The following is a 21,133-nucleotide window of genomic DNA, read 5'->3' on the forward strand; positions in this document are numbered from 1 at the left end:
TTCCATTTGAAACTTTAAATTCACAAATATTATTTTTACTGTCATACAGTTTATCTATTTACGTCAGTTCAACGATCAAAGTAACAAATGTACAAATAGCATATTACTCTAATATATTTTTGCAATAAATACCATTTAGAACAACGCTATTTTGTCAACCTTACCCATATTAACGTCCACCGTAATAGGGTACACGTTAATTACCGTGCGTTGCAATAAGTCTCTAATAATACACATATTTTTTGTATATACAAGTACCTTTTATTCTTCGATAAATTTAATCACATATTTGGTGCGATTCTGTTTTAAAATTTACCAATATTGCTATATAACAAGGTTGTGGTTGCTATGATATGAAGCTGTTGATTGGTTGGATCTATGCAAAATCAATGTTGTTCAATAACAATATTGCTAAATTTTGAAACAGAATCGCACTAATTATATCCCAAGTGCAAAATTTTTTATCGGAAAATTTTTTGCTAATGAACGAAAACATCCACAAATGAGGTCAGAAGACCAATTATTATCAAATAAGAGCACGAGACGAAGTCGAGGGCTTTTATTTGATAATAATTGGTCTTCTGACCGAATAATTTATGGATGTTTGAAGTCATTAGCAAAAAATTATCCGATATTAAAATTTTACACGAGGGGTATACAGCTGATTATTTCCTGAATAGAATGAAAACAAACGCATTATTTCCAATCCTTTTTTATTTTTTTTCGGATTATTGCACAGTGTGCCTTTTAGAGAAATTTTATCGGGTCATTTTTTGTTTTCTCGTTTTGATTGGTCAATATTTGTCACGCAATTGGTTGCTAGACACATGAAGGAAATAATCAAGTGAATAATCTCCTTATTACATTTTCGGAGATACAGAGGCACCACACACCAAAGAAAACCAATGAATTTTAACTCCTCTCTCTCCAAGTCGGCTTCATTGAGTACAAAATTTTCTTTAGTATCAAAAAATGGGTGAGCGTTCTCATTTAATTTCTGCATACATTTTTGATAAATATTAATAAATAATTTCTTGGCGATTTTCCATTTGTTGAGCAGGTCAGGATGCTCGGCTAAAGCTTGGAATTTGGCTTCGTAGGATCCCTTTTTATGGGAAAGGCATTCATCCCTGATGAAACACATGAAACTTCTGACACTAAGAAGTTTATTGGTTAATAATATTTTATAGCTTGCTGTACACTAAAAAAAAACAATGACAATTTTTTTTTTTAATAATGAAAATTACGTTAACTTACCAGTTGGTCTTTTAAACTTTCTTTCTCCGATGCAAATGCATCTTGCAATTCTTTAATTTTTGATTGATGTTTAAGTTCTTGTATTTTGAACTCTTGTTCTTTATTTTGTATCATAAATAACAAAATACATTGTTGTTCCTCTGACAACTTGTCCCTGAGCGACTGCGGTATGTTGGAGAAATCCTGAAAAAACTTTATATTATTTGTGGTTATTTATGAATCAATAATGTACCATTAAAGAACGAAAAATCCTTACCTACCTACTCAAGTCAGCTGGGGTGCGTTCGGAAATGTGCTGTAGGAATAGGTAATGGTAAGGTAATGGCACACCCAAGGATTATGACGTCACTGAGGAGATGTGCCGCGGCAACATCACATTTGTGAACGGTTTGTTGCAATTTTGTAGTACTGGTAGGAGTGGGAGTTGTTCTATGGTTTGTGGTTATCTACAATTGTACATACGAATAAAAAAGACTTTATTTTAAATTTAGCATCTGAAAGCGAAGAAGAAAGTAGTAATGATGATAAAGAAATAATAACAACTGTCATTGTGAGAAAAAAATACAAAACGAAACCTGCAAGAGTGCAGAACTATTTAGACACTGTGTCCAGTTACAGTGCAAAACAATTCCAGCAACACTTTCGTATTACAATAGATATATATGAAACGTTATTAAATGTTATAGGTCTTCAGTTGGAACGAAAAAATAATAGAGCCAGAAATACCATCAATGTTGAGACACACATTTTATCAGTACTCTGGCTTCTTGCTACACCGAACTCTTATAGGTGGCCAACACTGCAAATTTGTAACACACACACAACATAACTGCATCCTGACTTTAGGTCTGTTGGTGATCGGTTTGATCTTGGCAAATCTTCACTATCAAGCTCGTTTATGAGAGTTGTGAAAGTGGTATGTGACTTAGCTCCTCGCATTATCAAATGGCCATCGGAGGAGCAGATAGAGGAAACTAAAACAAAGATTAGGAACATGGCAGGATTGCCAAATGTAATTGGATGTGTTGATGGTACTTATGTAGAAATTAAAGCACCAAAAGAGGATGCACAGTCATATATCACTCGAAAAAGCAATTACGCAATTACTTTACAAGGCACATGTGACGCTGAAATGAAGTTCATCGACGTGTTTGTAGGATTTCCTGGCTCAGTGCATGATAATAGAATATTTGGAAATTCTGATCTGTACTTAAATGTGCAAAATGACATGCGTGAGTACTTTCCACAAAATGAATATATTAGTATTGGAGATAAAGCATATCCAATTCTTAGTTGGTGTATTCCACCATAATTATGTTAATTGGGGAAATATGACACCTCAAAAAAACCATTTCGACAGTAGGTATATTATTATCTAAAACACGACAAACAATAGTACGAACCTTTGCCCTTCTCTTTGGCAGGTTTAGACGATTAAAGTTTTTAGATATGAATAGGACAGATTGTATTCCGGGAACAGTGTTGGCTGCTTGTGTATTACACAACATATGTCTTGATGGCAACGACTTAGAAGTACAACATTATATTAAAAAGGGTTTAAACCATGTTCAACAAAATGATGAATTGGAACCCGAAAGACAAGTGGAAGAACCTGAAGGACGTGACAAAAGAGATCATCTGTGCGATTTATTATTCCAACAGCAACAATAACATTTTATTTTATCTTATTATATGGATCATAATTAACAGGTAATAGTTATTTATTATACAAGACGATAAAATTCAACTTTATCTTTGAGAGCGTTATGCTGCCTGGCCTATTTTCTAGATTTGGTTTAAATGGTTGTATTATTTTATTTGTGAACTAACGTTTTTAGTCTGAGAAAGTAAGTGCATGTTCTTTGTGGCCGAAATAGTTAAATTGTGAATTTGTATTTAGATGTAGTTTTGAATAAAACATTTCTTAAACATGAATAATTGTTATTGCGATTGTTACTTTTGTTTTTCCAATAGCAACACCTAACCGGCGTCCGGCCGTTTTTTGCGTTTTCCCGGATTCAAACTGATGACGGTAAGTATCGCAATTTGACACAGGATGAAATAAAATAATATACGATATATTTATGTAATTCAAACGTAGGTCTTTATTCTCTTCATTTATAACATTGTAATAGTTATTTTCACAATTAGTGGGAGTTTCCTGTAATATGCTTTCGCCCACGTGTTATGTACAAAATTTTATCTAAGACCGCCCCGAATTTAAAAAAAAAGGTAAATCTTATATACCCCCTGTCCGTTCTCAAACTCGAACATAGGCAATTAACATTGAATTGAACGTTTTTGCTGATTCCTGCTCGCCAATTGAACTTACAGGTAAGGTAATGGTATCAATAGAAAGATAAAATTGTTGCGCTTGAAATGGTACCAGTAATAAGATTAAAGGTGCTATTTTTACTTTAATATGCTAATTTAAAACTTGGCGATTTTTAAATATGACATGCCATGATTTTCAAATTTGACAGCATTTGTCAAAAAATTTGAAATTTGTTGGTTTAAGTCAAACGAAAAATGAATTGTTACTCCAATGAAGAACGAATTTTTATGGTAAAAACCTTTTACAGTGGCGTTAGTTTGCGGAGAGTTAGAGATTTGTTTGCCGTCAAGTTTCATACCAGACCTATACCTTCTGTTAGTACTATTCACAAATCTGTACAAAAATTTGAAAGATGTGCAAATATTTCTTAAGAATCAGAAGCTAGTGGTGCTAAGTAATAATATTTTGTATTGGTAAGAGAAAATATTCAAAAACAATAATTATATCGCAGGAAATAGACAAATAGTTGACCGTACAGAAGAACGTGTTTTGGCGATGGTAAATTTGGACCCAACATCCAGTTTAAGGCAAATTTCCCTTGAAGTAGGTTTATGCAAATCGCGGATACAGACTATCCTCAGAAAATATAAATATCATCCCTACAAGGCACAGTGCCATCAAGAGATATTTGCTGTTGACGAAGAAAGTAGGAGTGCCTTCTGTTATGAAATGCAAGAGCGTGCTAACAATGATCGTCGCTTTCTGTCAGCAATTTGCTTTACAGACGAATGCACTTTTACGTTAAATAACGAACCAAATGTTCAAAACACGCGATATTGGGCTCAGGAAAACCCTAGAGTTAATATTTCTACTCGAACTCAGTATCCTCAAAAAATTAATTCTGGGCTGGGATTTTTAATAACAATATTATTGGTCCATTTGAAATAGAGGGAAATTTAAATTCAGCAACTTATTTAGATTTATTAGTAACTAAGGTAGGACCTGCATTGGAAGAAGTTGCAAGAGAAAATCAGGAAATCTGGTTCCAACAAGATGGCTGTCCCGCGCATTTCGGCCTAGGAGTTAGAAATTTTTTAAATGATTCATTTCCAAATTGTTGGATTGGTAGAGGTGGTGCTATAAATTGGCCAGCAAGATCTCCTGATTTAGCACCTTGCGACTTTTTCTTGTGGGGCCACCTTAAAAGCAAAATTTACAAAAGACGCCACCCAGATACGAGTATTAATTCTTTGAGAGAAGCAATAACTGCCGAGTGCGCGTTAATTACTGAAAGGCAGTTGGCTAATGTAAGAAATGCTTTTTATAACAGATGGGGTATTGCTTATTTCAAAACGGGGGGTTATTTGAATATTTATTGTAATTTTACCTTTTTCTTTAGTTTCTTTGCTTTTTTTTTATTAAGAATGTTATAATAAAAACTGCTTTTAAAATGTTAATTACTTTATTATTATTAATTCTTTAATGTGTGATGTATAAAAATAATAGCATAATGCCTATAAACTGAATGCACAATGTTAATTGCCTATGTTCGACTTTGAGAATGGACACCCGGTATATGTTAATCAAACGTAAGTCTTTAATCTCTTCATTGTAGTAAACAAATACATAAAATATGATATTCAAACATAACTCTATTGTCTTCATTTATAAAATCACAAAGAAAATGCACTTAAGGTTAATGACATTATTTCTTAGGAACGTTAGTGAGCTTTATATTTTGTAGACAAGTCCTGTTGGACATACTGTCAACAGAAGAGGGTGTCGAAAGTGGGTTTCGTTGACCTCCAGAAAGCCTCAAAGTGGGCTAAAAAGACTAATGAAGTAATGACATGAAAAATAACTACATAACTGTAGTTATAAAACGATTGTATTGACAAGATAGTTATATAAAATTAAGATTTGCATACATACATAAATGTACCCTTACTTTCCAATACGGTCAATCAACTTGTTCATTTTTTCGGAAAAATCTTGAATCGCGTTGTTGCGACATTCAATCAGTTCTTCATGTCGCTCTTGTTTATTCCGTTCTTTTCTTTGACTATTCTCCGTCACCTCGCGCATGAATTTGACAACAACGTCTTCTTTTTTTCCTTTAACGTATGTTTCGGTGGTGGTTCTTCATTATCAGCGTCATCTTCCAAAACATTAAATGTACTTACTGATGTAGAAGGGGTAACTCCCTTCAGCGATGAAACAGTGGATACGGGTTTGACGCTGTCCCCCGGTCACCCATATTGTCTGATTTCTTGACGTACCTCTTTTTGAGGTACTGCCACCGGTCGCGCATAACTGAAATTAAAGTTATTATTTGTTTTCAGTTGCGCTGCCACCTTTCCCCATACTACGTCATTATTGAGTGCAGTTGACTTGAACTGTGAGTCAAAGTTTTTCCTAAGTTCGATCAGGGGCAAGGTAGCTTGCCGGGACCAATGTTTGTCACTATTCGTCTCTTTTATAATTTGCACATCTGCCGTTGCTACTTCTTCCTCTGTTGCTGGTCGTAAAATTGTATTTGGAAAATTTTCCAGCAACATTTATCGGATCTTGCCAGAAATAGTGATGAAGTCTGTGGTACCATCTAGAAAAAGTAAAGTTGTCCGTTTTTGGCATTAAAAAACCTAAATTTATTCTATGTGTTTGTTAATGCAATGTAAAACGTTATTGTCAATCCAAAAACACACGAAACTAGTCGGACATCAAACGTTGAAGGCACCACGGGTGTTTAATGATACCTTCATAACTATAACATGCTACGTACCGTTTAAATTTTGCACGCAGACTTCGTTTTTATTCAGTAGGGGTTGTCCATTTACTAGCAGAAACACGTAACTTTCCATTTTTATTCTTAAGTCACACGGTTACAGCACTACAGCCAGTTCCACTTGCAGCCACTTACACTTAGCGTCTAACACTAACAGGAACAGTTTTACAAGAAAAACGGCTACTCGCGACTCGCCACTGCACACTTGCACGCTTTGAAAGATAATGCAAATTAGCAAACGGAAACGACAAACAACTCAAAACTCAACGAAACTCAAAGGAGAAATGACAATTTTCAATTTTGTATTGCTACATGTACTATTCCGGACACGGAATCTTGGCCACGACTGACATTAACTGACAAATATGTGTGAACTTTTTTTTTTTTTGGGAGGAGGGGGAAATACGTTTACGTACAACCCCCAGGACACCAAGTTGCCCTGGGGAGTGTGGGACTCCTCGCCGTGATGTTCGGGGCGAGACTACCCACTAAAAACCCCTCCTCGTCTATACGGTCTTCAGCCCGAGAACTCGCCGTTAAGCATTCCTTCCGAGCTGAACCGATATTTCTTTTCATCTTCTCTCTAGCTGCCTCTCGAGCTCTTCTTTTTCTTTGAGGATATTTCTGATGCTCTGCCGCTTCCTCCCACTTTGAGTCGTTCTCCAGCATGGCCGCGATGAGCTCCCTCGGATCCGACGAAGCGTTCTTTGGAAAGGTTTTCCTTTCGTCTTCCCATTTCGGGCAAACGAACAGTGTATGCTCCGCGTCATCATTGGCCTCCGCACAGTACCAGCACGCAGGTGTGTCCGCCTTGCCTATCCTATGCAGGTATGCACCAAAGCATCCGTGTCCCGTCAAAGCTTGCGTTAAGTGGAAGTCCATCTGCCCGTGTTCCCGCGTTATAGTGGAGCGGGAGCTCCAATAAAAGACGCTTAGTTTTGGAGCAACCCAATCTTGGCGTAGAACTAAATGAGTGATACCTCAAAATGTTCGTCTTGAAGTGCTTAATATATATCCAAAGTTACGACATTGGCCATTGGTCCTGACAAAAGTTATTGGTAGTAAACGAAAAAAAATATATTTTTTTTCTAAAAAGTTTAATCAATTACCTACTTCGCTCTCGCTACAGTTATTGAGATGTTTTTAACACTATTATTTAGTATAGAATGTCTACTTTCCAACGATATACAAAAATTTATGTTAATTCAATTCTAACCGACTATAATTAATTATAATAAAGACAGGGAGTATGTCGCATAAAATCGATTCAGTTAAAGTGCAGCGTTTTTGTTTAATAACTTTCTTATAAGACCGAAATCTGCAAATCGGTACACATGACAAGAAGCAGAATTTTATAAGCAATATTTCATTCGCTTATATTATCTACTTATTTTGATAAATAAAGACAGGGGAGCGAAAAAACTGAAGCAACTACACTGGACTCCGCATGTATACCCCTCAACGCACTGCCCGCTCTGATGCCCGTGTGCGCGTTTGCAGGTGCACTCATATCAATTCGTGTATTGTTTTCTTGGAATCAGGGTAAAAATAATTTCCCAAAAATGCTTTGATATTTTTAATTTAGTCTTTAGTTCAGCTAAGATTTGAGGGTGGTGTGAACGTATATGTAAATTGGAAATATTGTGTTTCAAAAGAAAATTGTTCTAAACTAAAGTTGTTCCTTCTTTCGGTGATTTTACTGATAAGTTTAAAGGTAAATAATATATTTCTCTGTCATCTCTTTATTTCAAATTAAATTTAATAGGTAAAAAATTACAAAATGCCAAATGTCTGATCTGCGACAATGTAGTTGATCCTGATGATGACAAATATGGACCATCCGTTAAAAAACCAACTTATGCTGGGATTAAAACTATTTTAGAATATAGTAAATTACGTGATGACAATATATTCCGACGATTAAACTCAATTCAGGATGAACTACTTACGAACCCTCAAAACAACACGTATCATTCTTCCTACAGAAAAAAATATTGTAGTAAAATCAACATCAATACAGTTCAAAAAGCAAGTAATGATATGAGCAGATATGAATGCGGACGAACTTTAAGGGATGGCCAACCAAAATTTGAAATTAAAAATCAATGTTTTATTTGTGGTAGTAGCGGTACAGTAAAGAAAAAGCCTTAATTTCTGTGTGTACAGGGACGGGTGCTACTACAAGAGAAAAAACATTAAAAGCTGCTATAGAAAGAGAAGATTTCACTATTCAAAATCGTATGGAATTTCATCCCGATCTTTTTGCATCAGATGCCAAATATCATAAATATTGCTATTCTCACTACATTAGTGAAAGAAATATAATGACTGCAAAAAAAAAACTTTTGGAATCCGGCGATGATTTGAATGAAGATAGCGATATGCAACAATCTTTGAAGCTGTTATGTGATGAAATATCTACTAACATTATTAAAAACAAATCTGTTACCACACTTGCATTGCTAACTTCTAGAGTGAATCAACTCATGTCACAATGTAATATAACAAATGCATGTGTCTCTTCTAATTTGAGTAGGTTTTTGAGACAAAAATTTGAGAATGAACTCTCTTTTATATCGAGGCCACGCAAAACAACAATTATTTGTTCAAAGGAGCATGAGACCGATTATGGGGTGTCAAATCAAATTGAGGAAGATGAAGAATTGTTTGAAACAAAAACAACATTGGATGAAGATCAAATACTTCATCAAGCTGCCGGAATTCTAAGAAAAATGATAAGGGACCATCATTCAAATTTTTCTTCACATTCTGAATATAAGAGTGCCAACGCCTTAAACACTGAGACTTTGTTAAACGAACTTCCCCACGAGCTTTATAAATTTGTGTCCTGGGTAATTGATGAAACTTCGTACGAGAACGTCAGTGTACCGGAAAAAGAGAATATCAAAGCAATGGGTATATGTACCAATATTTTAAATTCATTTGACAAGAAAAGAAATCGTACTTCTTTTGGTCTGAATCTTTCCCTATATATTCATCACGCAGTGAAAAGTAAGAAAATAATCGACGTTTTGTTCAAGCTAGGTTTGTGTTGCTCTTATGATGAAATAAGATGTTTTTTAACAACTGTGGCCTGCAATTTGCTTCGTGAAGACAGTGCAGTTTATATTCCCCAGGGCCTACAACCGATTAGTGATGATGAAGATACGTGCAAAAAATTTTTTCATGCTAGCATTGATAACTTCGACCAGAACGAAGAGACTCTGAATGGGAAATCCACAACCCATTCGATGGCTATGGTACTATTTCAAAAATCTGCTGGCTCTTCTTCTACCATGGCAATACAAAGGGAAACCAAACGTTCTCTAAATGAATGCAGTAATATTCAATTTGAACAACAGATTTGTCATTATCAAAAACCAAATGTTAGGCCAGAACCTCCAAAATTGTCAGATGTGGAAACAAATATTTTAAAGCAAATGTCGCTAGAGAGTAGCAAAGAAGATCTAATCTGGAAATTGCTAAGGTATTTCAAGAAACGTGATGAAACAATTAGTTGGAATGAATTTAACAACTTTATTTCTACAAATAAGGTTCCCGTGTCATCTGTTTACTACTTACCGTTTATTAATTCACCGCCAACTGAATACGACACAATATACTCCACGCTTTTACATTTAACTAAAATAGCTGAAACCCTAAATCAGAAACATCTTGTAGTGACAGCAGATTTAGCAATATATTCTAAGGCTCAGGAAATTTTGTGGCTACATTCTGATACGTTAGGCTCAAAGATCACCATGCAATTAGGTGGTATGCACCTTACAATGGCTTTCATAGCAAGTATTGGTCAAATATATGGAGATGGAGGCCTTATAAATATTTTAGTTGACTCCGGTCTATATGCTGAAAATACTTGTCGTCAAATGCTTCAGGGAAAACAATTGGCCCGTGCCTGTCGGGGTTTGATATTGGCTGGAGATGCTCTCACCAGATCATTCCTAAAAGTAATGTTCGAATGGGCAGTGGAAGCTAAGCATAAAGACGAGATTATTACAAATGAAATGATTGAGCAACTACAAAACTTGGAAAACAATATTAATAAGGGATTAACTTGTGATGATGCACTGTCGGAATTAAAGGAAAATTTAGATGAAATTCAGGAGTCCATTCAAAATTTTAAAATTTATGGATGCCAAATATCCGACACATTCAAATACTGGTTAACATTTTTAGACGCTATCGACATTTTATTACAGCTATTAAGAGCTGAAAGAGACGCAAATTTTCAACTGCATCTTAATGCTGTTTATGAGACTTTGCCATACTTAGTAGCTGGTGGTCGTCATAACTATGCCAAATTTACCCCCATTTACCTGTCAGATATGATAAGATTAAAAACTACTCATCCTGATTTTTACGAATATCTGGAAAATGGCAATTTTGTTGTTAAAAGGTCCTCAAACAAGAAGTTCAACTGTGTACCATCAGATATGGCTCTTGAACAGACAATTAATAAAGATTGTAAAAGTTCCAGTGGTGTTATTGGTTTTACACAAGAAGAACAGGCTTTGACAAGATGGATTGTTACACGACACATTGTTGGTGAATATGCAACAAAATTTAAAGAGGTAATAGAAAAGTCAACTACAGAGGAAAAAGTACAGCAATACTCTGAAAATACGAGATGAAAAAGATGTCAAGCAAATCTTAGATGTTGTAGAAAATTCTTGGATCAATCCGTTTAGTCTTAACGCCTTATCTAAATTAACTCACATAGCATCTGGAAAAATAGCTCCCGACAATATTGTGAAATCATTAACTCAGTTCAAAATTAACGCTAAGTTATATGTGGAAAATTTTGTCGAAAAAATTCTCACAGTAAACGGTACTGAAAGCTTTTGGAAATCCATTAAAAAACATAAAATTGATACATTTAGTGACACCAAAATAAATTACAAGAAAAAGCTAACAAAGACATCCACGCTAACATCTGAATTCATGTTTCGTAGAATTTTGAGTGCAGCTCGCCACAGAGATTTGGATTTCAGTAATCTTCTAAAATACGAACTCACACCAGTTCCATCATCTTTGTTTTTTGAAGATGGCTCTATGAGAAAATCACCAAAAGCCGAGTTGGGCAAAAAAATTAAAAGTTTTTGTCAACCTTTGTTTGAAATCAAAGATAGATTCAATTCTTGCATTATTGATGCCATGGGTCTATTACAAGAAATTCCTAAAAAATCAGTAAAAACCTATTCGGATATAGGAAGTATAATCTTTAAAGAAACTTTTAGATTTGTTTAATAAAAACTGCGAGACTATTGTTCTTGTCTTCGATCGTTACAACATTCAAAATTCTACAAAAAATTATGAAAGGGAACGAAGAGGTGAAAGTGCAGCCCAAACTTATAATATAGTAGGTTCCAGAAAAATTGTGAACTACAAAACATTTTTGCAGTCTTTTGGCAACAAGATGGCTTTGATAGCATTTCTATCCAGTTATATCGAAGATAAGCCACTTTCAAATTACCTCCAAACAAAGAAATTATCATTGCTGGTGGGTATATTAACAACGAAAATTGTTACACAATTACATGTGAAGGGGTTAAAGAACTTGTACATTTAAAATCGAATCATGAAGAAGTTGATACCAGGTTAATATTACATCTAATAGATAGGGCAGAAAATAAAGATAGAAGAGTACTCATAAAGGCAGATGATACTGATGTTCTAATACTTCTTTTATATTACTTCTGGGACAATGAATTGATTCGCGAATGTAATGTATTTTTACAGTCCGGACATTCTGCAGCACACTCCAATAAAAAACATTTTATTCCCATAAATGACCTTGCTATTCGTCTAGGTGAATATATTTGTAAAAGTTTGCCAGCATTGCATAGCATTACAGGATGTGATACAACAAGTGCCTTTTTCAAAATTGGAAAAGGTACACCCTTCAATCTGCTGTTTAAATATTCAGAAAAATTTAACTTATCTGAGTTTGGAAAATGTTCTGTTGGTGATTCTTTACAACTGGCGAGAAAATTCATAAATAAATTATATGATTGCGAAAAAGAAGATTCACTTGACAAAAGTAGAATAAAATTAACTATGAATACCAAAAAACCAGCTAGTGAATTGCCGCCAACAGAAGATGCATTTTATCAACATATTTTAAGGTATTATCTATTAGATTTTCTAAAGTATTCTTGCAATTTATATTTTTTATGTAGATCTTATTACCAGTGTTACCTATGGATCAACAGTCACGTTTTTATGGTCGACAAATTAGATGTTTTTCAATATGGATGGGACATAAAAAACGGAATACTTTCACCGATCACTGCGACTCAAGAACCAATTCCCTATGATTTTAGAGAACTCCTAGATCTGTTCTGCACTGAAAAAAAATGCGATTCTTCAAAATGTCTGTGTGTTAAAGAAGGGATTTTCTGTTCTTCAGCATGTAAATGTTCCCAATTATGCCAGAATATTTGCAACCAAAGTGTGCCCAATGAAAGTGATGATGAAGACGCTGCTGATTTTTAAATGTATGTTGCACAAACTAAACAAAATAAACTATGTATTACAACTTTCATCAAATGCTAAAATTGAAAAATAAAATGTCTTTTCAAAAAAATAATAAAAGAATCCACGCCCTACAAGTAATTCCTAAACAATGTAGGCTTCAACGCGGGTAGTGCGGTGAGGGGTATACATGCGGAGTCCAGTGTAGTTGCTTCAGTTTTTTCGCTCCCCTGTCTTTATTTATCAAAATAAGTAGATAATATAAGCGAATGAAATATTGCTTATAAAATTCTGCTTCTTGTCATGTGTACCGATTTGCATATTTCGGTCTTATAAGAAAGTTATTAAACAAAAACGCTGCACTTTAACTGAATCGATTTTATGCGACATACTCCCTGTCTTTATTATAATTAATTATAGTCGGTTAGAATTGAATTAACATAAATTTTTGTATATCGTTGGAAAGTAGACATTCTATACTAAATAATAGTGTTAAAAACATCTCAATAACTGTAGCGAGAGCGAGGTAGGTAATTGATTAAACTTTTTAGAAAAAAAATATATTTTTTTTCGTTTACTACCAGTAACTTTTGTCAGGACCAATGGCCGATGTCGTAACTTTGGATATATATTAAGCACTTCAAGACGAACATTTTGAGGTATCACTCATTTAGTTCTACGCGAAGATTGGGTTGGTGAACGATTTTAGTGGTTATCCGCTCGTCTATTAGCCATGGTTCTATTTGTGGGATCAGTTTCCGTATCCACCCACCCTTCGTGGAATTGCTCCATCTTTCCTGCCATTTCTGCCTGATCCGCCGTGTGTTCTCACTTTTGGCCTGCTTGCCTTCGAGGATGTTTGTCCGCCCCTCCACCATGGGGTCGATGGGGACGCTCGACGCTAGAACCTGCAGGGCCTCCGTGGAGACTGTTCTATACGCACTGACCACTCGCAGGGTGATCCGCCTCTGGACTCTCATCAATGCGTTGGTATTGTTCTTCCGTTGTAGCGCCTTGGCCCACACGTTTGACGCGTATAGAAGCGTGGAGTACGCCACCGTCCCTAGAATTTTTCTTTTTGCGCTGGACGCGCCTCCTACATTCGGCATGAGGCGACCCAGCATCGCCACTATCTTCTCCGGTTTCTCAGATGTCCTCAGAATGTGTGGTCGGAAGGTCATCCCTCGGTCGACCCACACCCCGAGGTACTTGATGCACGTCGTGGGGACGATTGTCTCTCCTCCCAGGCAGAAGCTTACTTCCCCGGGTCTCCTTTGGCCCACCAGGAGCACGGACTCCGTTTTCTGTGAGGCAAGTTTCAGGCCTGCCCTCTCCATCCATTCTTGGATTTTTTTCAGTGCCTCGTTCGTTATGTGCATCAGCTCTTCCTCCTTCCTCGCCATGGTCACAAGGGCGAGGTCGTCAGCAAAGGCTATGGTCCTCGCGCCCACGGGGAGCTCGATTCTTAGGACGGCATCGTACATGACGTTCCACAGCGCGGGCTCCAGGACGTGTGAACTGAACTGAACTTTATTGAATATAATCCCAGGTTTGACTCGACAATATAATTCATGTATCACGTGATCATGAATGATCCAATGAAAACGCGTAAAGTCCTTAGTTGCATGGCTATCACAGCCATAATAAAAAAACAAAAAAAATATTATCTTATTTACTTTCGCCGTTACGATTTTTGATTGAAATAAATTTGTCAGTTTGACAAATAACTGAATAATTTTGTATTTCATTCATTATATTGTCTCATCGAATATAACACGTGGTATGAATAATCATCGATGATATTAAATTCGTGAAATTGAAGCAGGACATCTCCAGCTCAATTTCAGTCATAATATCGATAATCATACCACTAGTTACGAGTATATTAGGTTTAGATTTAATGAAGCAGCAAAATGTTAAAGTTTCGGTAAGCAAAAAAGGATGATTGGCAGCAAAACGTGATCAGCAAAATAAAAGCAGCCGATACTTTTTTTTAATTTTTATGAGCAGCTCGAAAATTAAATAACCATCACAAAATATAGTTGACATAACAAAAAAAAAAAATCGATCTGTACATTTTGTTCAGCATTAAAATATTTTTTTGTTTGACACTGTCAGAATTTGAGAATTTTCTCCTGTGTGAACGGATTTTGATGACTCGTGGACCTTTAAAACTCTCGTTTCACTCGAGTTTTAAACTGGCTCATGCCAAAAAAAGCCCAAATTACACACGAACTCGTTAAATAATAGTATATTATATATTGAGGGAGAGAAATGCATGATTTTTCCTAAGGTGCAGTTTGTAGCCAGAGGGCGAAGCCCGAGGGCTACAAAGCACCGAGGGAAAAATGAGCATTCTCTCCAGAAGTATATATACTATTTTTTTCACGGTAGGGAGTAGAAACAGCACAAAAATCTCAAATTTTAAGAATAAAAAAATGATGACAAATGAGTTGTCATCTTTCGATGAATTTAATGGAATTAGTAGTTGCCTTGACAACACAATTAGATTTTTGTCACAACAGTCAAAAAAAATGAAAACTCCCATTAGATTTTTGTCACAACTGTCAAAAAAATGAAAACTCCCTAGGGAGAAAATGCTCTACTTCTGTCACGATGTTGACATCCGAAAAGTTGATTTCTACTCCCGATTGTGAAAAAATAACTATTTTTGGCCATCTCTATTGTCATATAAACATCAAAAATAAACATTTGATTATCAAAATTTGATCACTTTAAAATATCCTTTGAACAGCTTTTAAAACTATTGCTAGATACCTATAAAATATTAAAATAAAATATTTACTGTACAATAGGTGTACGCTTGACTTTAGAAGGGCGACCTCTCTTTCTTTTTTGACCTAACGGTATATTTTTGGCTTCAAGAGGTGGAACTACATATTTCAAGCGAATCGCTAACCCAATCACATGTTTACACATATACATCTTAAAAAACTGTGGACAATTGCAACAGTTTTCCGTGTCCCCAATAGTACTATAGTCCAATTTTTACCCTTTTGAGGTGACGTCACGATTTCCTTCCTCGCTTTCTCTTTATTGAAACGACAGAAACAGAAAAAAAACAAAAAAAAGGCACGTTTATTTATTGATGGTCACTTTGAGGTTATTTTATGCTCCTGTCAATTTGACAATTTTTAATTTCTTTCACTTATTACATTGATTACAAACATAACCTTTCGAAGCGATTGTCAACAAATTTGACACATTTATAGTTATTTATACCGTTTGTTTCAAAAAATTTCTGGTCAAGTAGGTCCTGCAAAACAAAAGCATTAAAAACGTATGGCGCAGCTTGTCAAATAATAATTGAACTGTCAGAAACGTCATTAATTGCCGTAATAATTTTGTTCGCAAAATTTTATCTATGAAAATAATTTTCACTCCTGAACAAAAGATATTCATGATTGAACTTTAATTTTGCAATGGTCACACACTTCACACATTTCGAGAAAGTGGCAGTGTTCAGCGGAAGTGCTCGATTCAAAGTTCGTACTGACGAAAATATTGAGACTGTCGAACGTCAAATGGAAGACGAACCCCAATTATCTCTCAGGCAACTGTCGCAGCAGACTGAGTTATCAGTGTCAACTTGTCAAAGAATTGTTCGAAAGAATAGTAACAGCTGAAAGGTACCGAAACAACATCCTTGATGTTTTCATCAATCAACTCCAATTCACTCAGGGGTACTTTCAATAAGACGGGGCCTCAGCACGGGAAACTTCGTTATTTGTGGTAATTTTTTAACAATAGGTTGATCAATCAAGATCTTTGAGGCGTCTTCCAATGTGCATCGAAGCTCAAGGCTACCATTTTCAACACTTGCTCTAGAATAATTTATAACACGTTATTTTTAATTGTTGTTTATTTATTTATTGTTATTACATTACTTGTTTACACATATTGGGCGGATTTATTTGTTTTTGTTGATCTGGGTACATAACCTAACTTTAACCACTGTAAACTGTTACGTTTGTTTACGTTCGTATACCTCGAAGTGGGAAGTGAAGATGTTCGCGGCAGCAGTATAAATCTTGGCGGCAACGCCAATTTCGTGGAATCGTAGGAAAAGAACCGTTGTCAAGCTTCTCCTGAAATTGTCATTTTATGACAGTTCGTTCAAAACAATTATTGTGATAAACACTTTCCCGTCTGAATTATTCAAGTTACGCCATACGTTTTTAATGCTTTTGTTTTTCAGAACCTACTTGACCAGAAATTTTTTGAAACATACGGTACATACTCAAGTTACTAGATAATGACGTCATCGCAAAAGGGTAAAAATTGGACTATATGGCGGCCAAAAAATTTTGGCCATCACTTTCTTGACATTCAAGTAAAACTGTTTGAAGCTCAGATATTCCAAAAATCCGACATGAATAAACAAAATTAGAGCAATCGTACATAGATAACCTGAGGTAAACGTTCTGTGTAGTAGAAATGACAAAATAATTTTGAGTTTTGAAATTTACCACCCAAAAAACAACGTTCATAATCAAGCAGGTAATCATGATGACAATAAAGTAGGGATTACAATTTTTTTTTTGGAATTGACAGACAATAACGGCCAAAAATCAAAATCTTTTTTAAAATTTAAAATAAACGAGATCAAAGCTGCACATTTTGAACCCCTATATCTTCAAATCTAAGAGGTATAGGATTTTTTAATTATTTTTCTCATTATCTTCTAACATGAGTTGACATTGCCCCATTGAGTTGTTCCGCCAATTTTGGGGCACCCAGTAGAATGCAAATCGTCTATATCCAACAACACACTTTTTTGAATCTGTTTGTTTTTTATATTCTCCACTCGAGTTTGTATCTTCATTTTTGCATGTGCCCAACACATTCTTACTGTAGCTGCATTACCAAAAACTTCAGTGAAGGCATTCTGCATGCTTTTCGCCGCATCGCACACTAAAACAGTCGACTATAAAACACTCGAGAATAAAGAATATTATTACATACATTATTTTTTAGAGCGTCAAATAACATTTTAAAGTCATCTTTCTGTTCGGAAGTAGCTACAGCTAAGCACAATGGATGGAACTTTCTATTTTTGTCTGTTGTGCCAAGTATCAAAACAGGAAACCCTTGCCATATTAGTTGGTAAGTGGCGAGTGGCGTCTGCATGAAGTATTTCTATACCACATGCTAGTTCCAGTAAATACTTAGTACTTAGTACAAAACGGAAATGTGGTGTTGATTCATTGTCGAATACATTATATGATATCACAAACGGTTGATGCGGATCATCTGGTACAGTTGAATGCGAAAGTAGCCATGCTTCAAACTCACCCAAGCTTATTGTTTGGTTCCCATACTTCGCGCGACGCCGATCACTTAAATAGTTCTTCAACTGAGTCATTTTCGGTAGTCTGATGCCTTATATTTTGGATAAACTATTCATTATGGACATCGGTTTTAAATTCAGTTCAAAAAGTTTATCGATTTGTTTCTTGACGTTTTGGCTCAATCCGTGACTGGAGGCAGAATCCTTTGAATCATGATCATGATCAACGTCGACGCGATACATTAACACTGCATCCGGATATGCATCAAACAGTAAATATATTGCTGCTGAGCATTGGGGTCCAAGGCGTTTCGCTTTATTACATCTAAAATATCTTTTTTTTTCCTTCTTCTGTGTCGTGTGTATAATTAACCGACCACAACTTTTCTTCCTTCAAAACTTTTCCGGCGTCCCCGTAATTTTGAATTTTTTTCACAAATACCCAATTTTTACCCTTAGATCTCTTTGTTGCAGGGTGTACTTGTTCTTCGTCGCTTTCGGTGCTATCGCTATCCGATTGAAAATAAGGAACTATCGTTTACTGCGATTGCGAATTACCTGAACTTGTAGTAGGTATAACACTAGTTTCCATGTTAACGAATATTAATACAGTGGTGTCGCGCTAATCCGAACCCTGTGGTAATTCGGATGTGCTTCTGTAATCCGAATTGGCTTTCTGCTCCATTGTGTATGTTGTAATCCGGATTTTATTTGATTCTGTAATCCGGATTCAATAACTTTGCTATGTTTTATGAAATAACTATAAATTCAAGGAATTGTTTTGGCTAGTGACTGCAAAAAAAGCAGAAGAAGCAGAAAAATGTTACACTTAATGATGATTTAAAGCAAGGGATTTTTTTTTCTCAAAAATTTCCTAAAGTAAGTAACAAAATTTTTATACTGTCGTTTAGACAATTAAAAGGGCTATCAGAATCAACAAAAAAAATAGGAGGTTTCCATTAAAAAAAATATCGATGACGTCATCACTCGAAAACAAATGACTGCTTGGAATTTTGTTTGGTACTGAAACATGTATTTTTATGAACCAAAATTTATTCCATACTTTTGCCGCTCACTGTAGATGTATGCAATTATAACTTGCCAGAAAGAGATGAATTTGTCACCAAGGTAATTAGAGTCATGATTAAATTTAATAAGGGTGTCGTGACTCGTGATACGCCCCATAGTCATTATTTTACGTAAAAACACATACAATTTTGTTCTGAAAATATGTTTCGATAATCCGGATTTTTCGACAATCCGGATCACCTCGGTTTTAATTGATCCGGATTATCGCGACACCACTGTAATAATAATTGCCAAACGTAAACAAAACAGTCTTCGACTGTATCCTCCTGTCTCTCTGTACCTGCTTAGTATACGGGAAACCGTTGATTGGTTTATTCCTACGCGCTGGGCTATAAATGTTTGACTTCGCCCTTCACCATAACTGCTAAAAAGGCCATAAGCCTCAGCGGCAGTAATAACATCAATTGTAAAAATTGTAAAAATTATAACTCCATAAAATGTACCTACCAAACGAAATTGAATTTAAAAAAAATGTATTTGGAACTTCACCATGAAGTGTAACAACTGCTACGGCGTTATGTTCTGACATTTGCTCTCTCTGACGGTTCATATTGTAACATTATGCAAAAACAATTTCAGCGAGCCATAAACATCTCGAAAAATAAGCGAATGTTCAGCCAACTAAACTATAGAGAATAAGACAACGTACTTTTTTAGTCTTTATCAACAAACCGTTACAATCTTTTTACAAGGTTTATCGAAAAAATTATCAAGAATGAGGTGAGGTATTGATAATAACTTATTGCCAAAACATTTAAAACCTTCTTCACCAAATTTTCTTGAAATTGCAAATTATGCGTTAATTTTGCGGCGAAGTGTATTTTTTCCGAGTTCTACATGAAGCCAGTAGCTCGTGATTAAAATATCTGCACAACTTTCAAAATCACCCTGTACACAATGCACACATGTGTGGAGACTGACTTGTTGCTCAGCGCATGTTACTGCAAGACGCTGCAACTTAGATGCTGATTGGGTAAGATTCGACCTTCGCAACCGAATCTCGCTGCTCTTTTCAATAAATTATCCGAACAAGTAAATATTATGGAAGACGACCTGTATTATTAGCTGATTAAATTATTAATTTGTAGCTGTCATATTGCTGTACAAAATGTGTAGACCAATCTTAGGGGATCAAAATGTTTTTCCGCTACTTAAATTTAAATTCTGTTGCTATCGGGTCTATGTTGCTGCTCAGTCATCCTTTTTGCTTATAGAACTGATTTTCGAAAGACGCTTAGGGTACCAATTTGCCGTGGAGTTGTTTTATTTTACAAATCACATTTTGATGTCGAAACAATTTAAATGATGTTAAAATGTTATCAAGCTGCTAAGAACATTTTTTAGTTGCTTTATTTTGCGTACCGTTCGAATAAATTGCCGGTCGAATAATTTGTTCCCGGTATATTATAGCCGATAATGCCATTTCCCTGCTTTTTTTGATGTCACAAGAAAAACTTCAAAGTGATTTTTAATAATTGTCATTTATTAATGACACTAATGACTGGTTTGCTTCATTTTTTAAAAAATGTCTAAAAAATGTTGGCCAAGATTCCGTGTCCGGAATAGTACATTTCCCACTAAATTTCAAAGAGCGTGGTTAATCTTATATCGTGCGATCCATTGAATTTGTTATTAGAGTTGCCGCTGGAACTGTCAACGCATGTCTAGTTTTGAACTATCGCGACAAACGTCACATTTAATGACAATTGTAAAACAGAAAATGGCGAATTAAGGATTCGAGGGATTGAGAGAAAAATTACAATGGTAATGTTTATTTTATTAAACAATGTTACAACAGATGCTGAAAGTGTTCACCATTTTGTTCTAAGAACAAACGAACCCTTCGTTTAACTCCACTGATAGCATTTTGTATCATTAATTTATATACAAATAAGTGTATCGACTCAAAAAGACCTATGCC

At 35.4% G+C, this 21,133-nt stretch overlaps 2 long non-coding RNA genes across 2 annotated transcripts in view; one reads left to right on the plus strand and one right to left on the minus strand.

Moving 5' to 3' along the window:
• Positions 1-21,133, plus strand: part of LOC138123525 (uncharacterized) — a 309,532-nt gene that overhangs the window by 263,903 nt on the left and 24,496 nt on the right. The gene's annotated exons all lie outside the window — the stretch shown is intronic.
• Positions 551-2,347, minus strand: LOC138124281 (uncharacterized). Its single transcript, XR_011157096.1, has 3 exons — positions 1,490-2,347; positions 1,258-1,440; positions 551-1,201 (listed from the first exon to the last, which is right to left on the minus strand). It is a non-coding gene; the product is annotated as an uncharacterized lncRNA (long non-coding RNA).

Source organism: Tenebrio molitor, chromosome 2 (assembly GCF_963966145.1).
Source record: "Tenebrio molitor chromosome 2, icTenMoli1.1, whole genome shotgun sequence".
NCBI classification, from domain to species: Eukaryota; Metazoa; Arthropoda; class Insecta; order Coleoptera; family Tenebrionidae; genus Tenebrio; species Tenebrio molitor.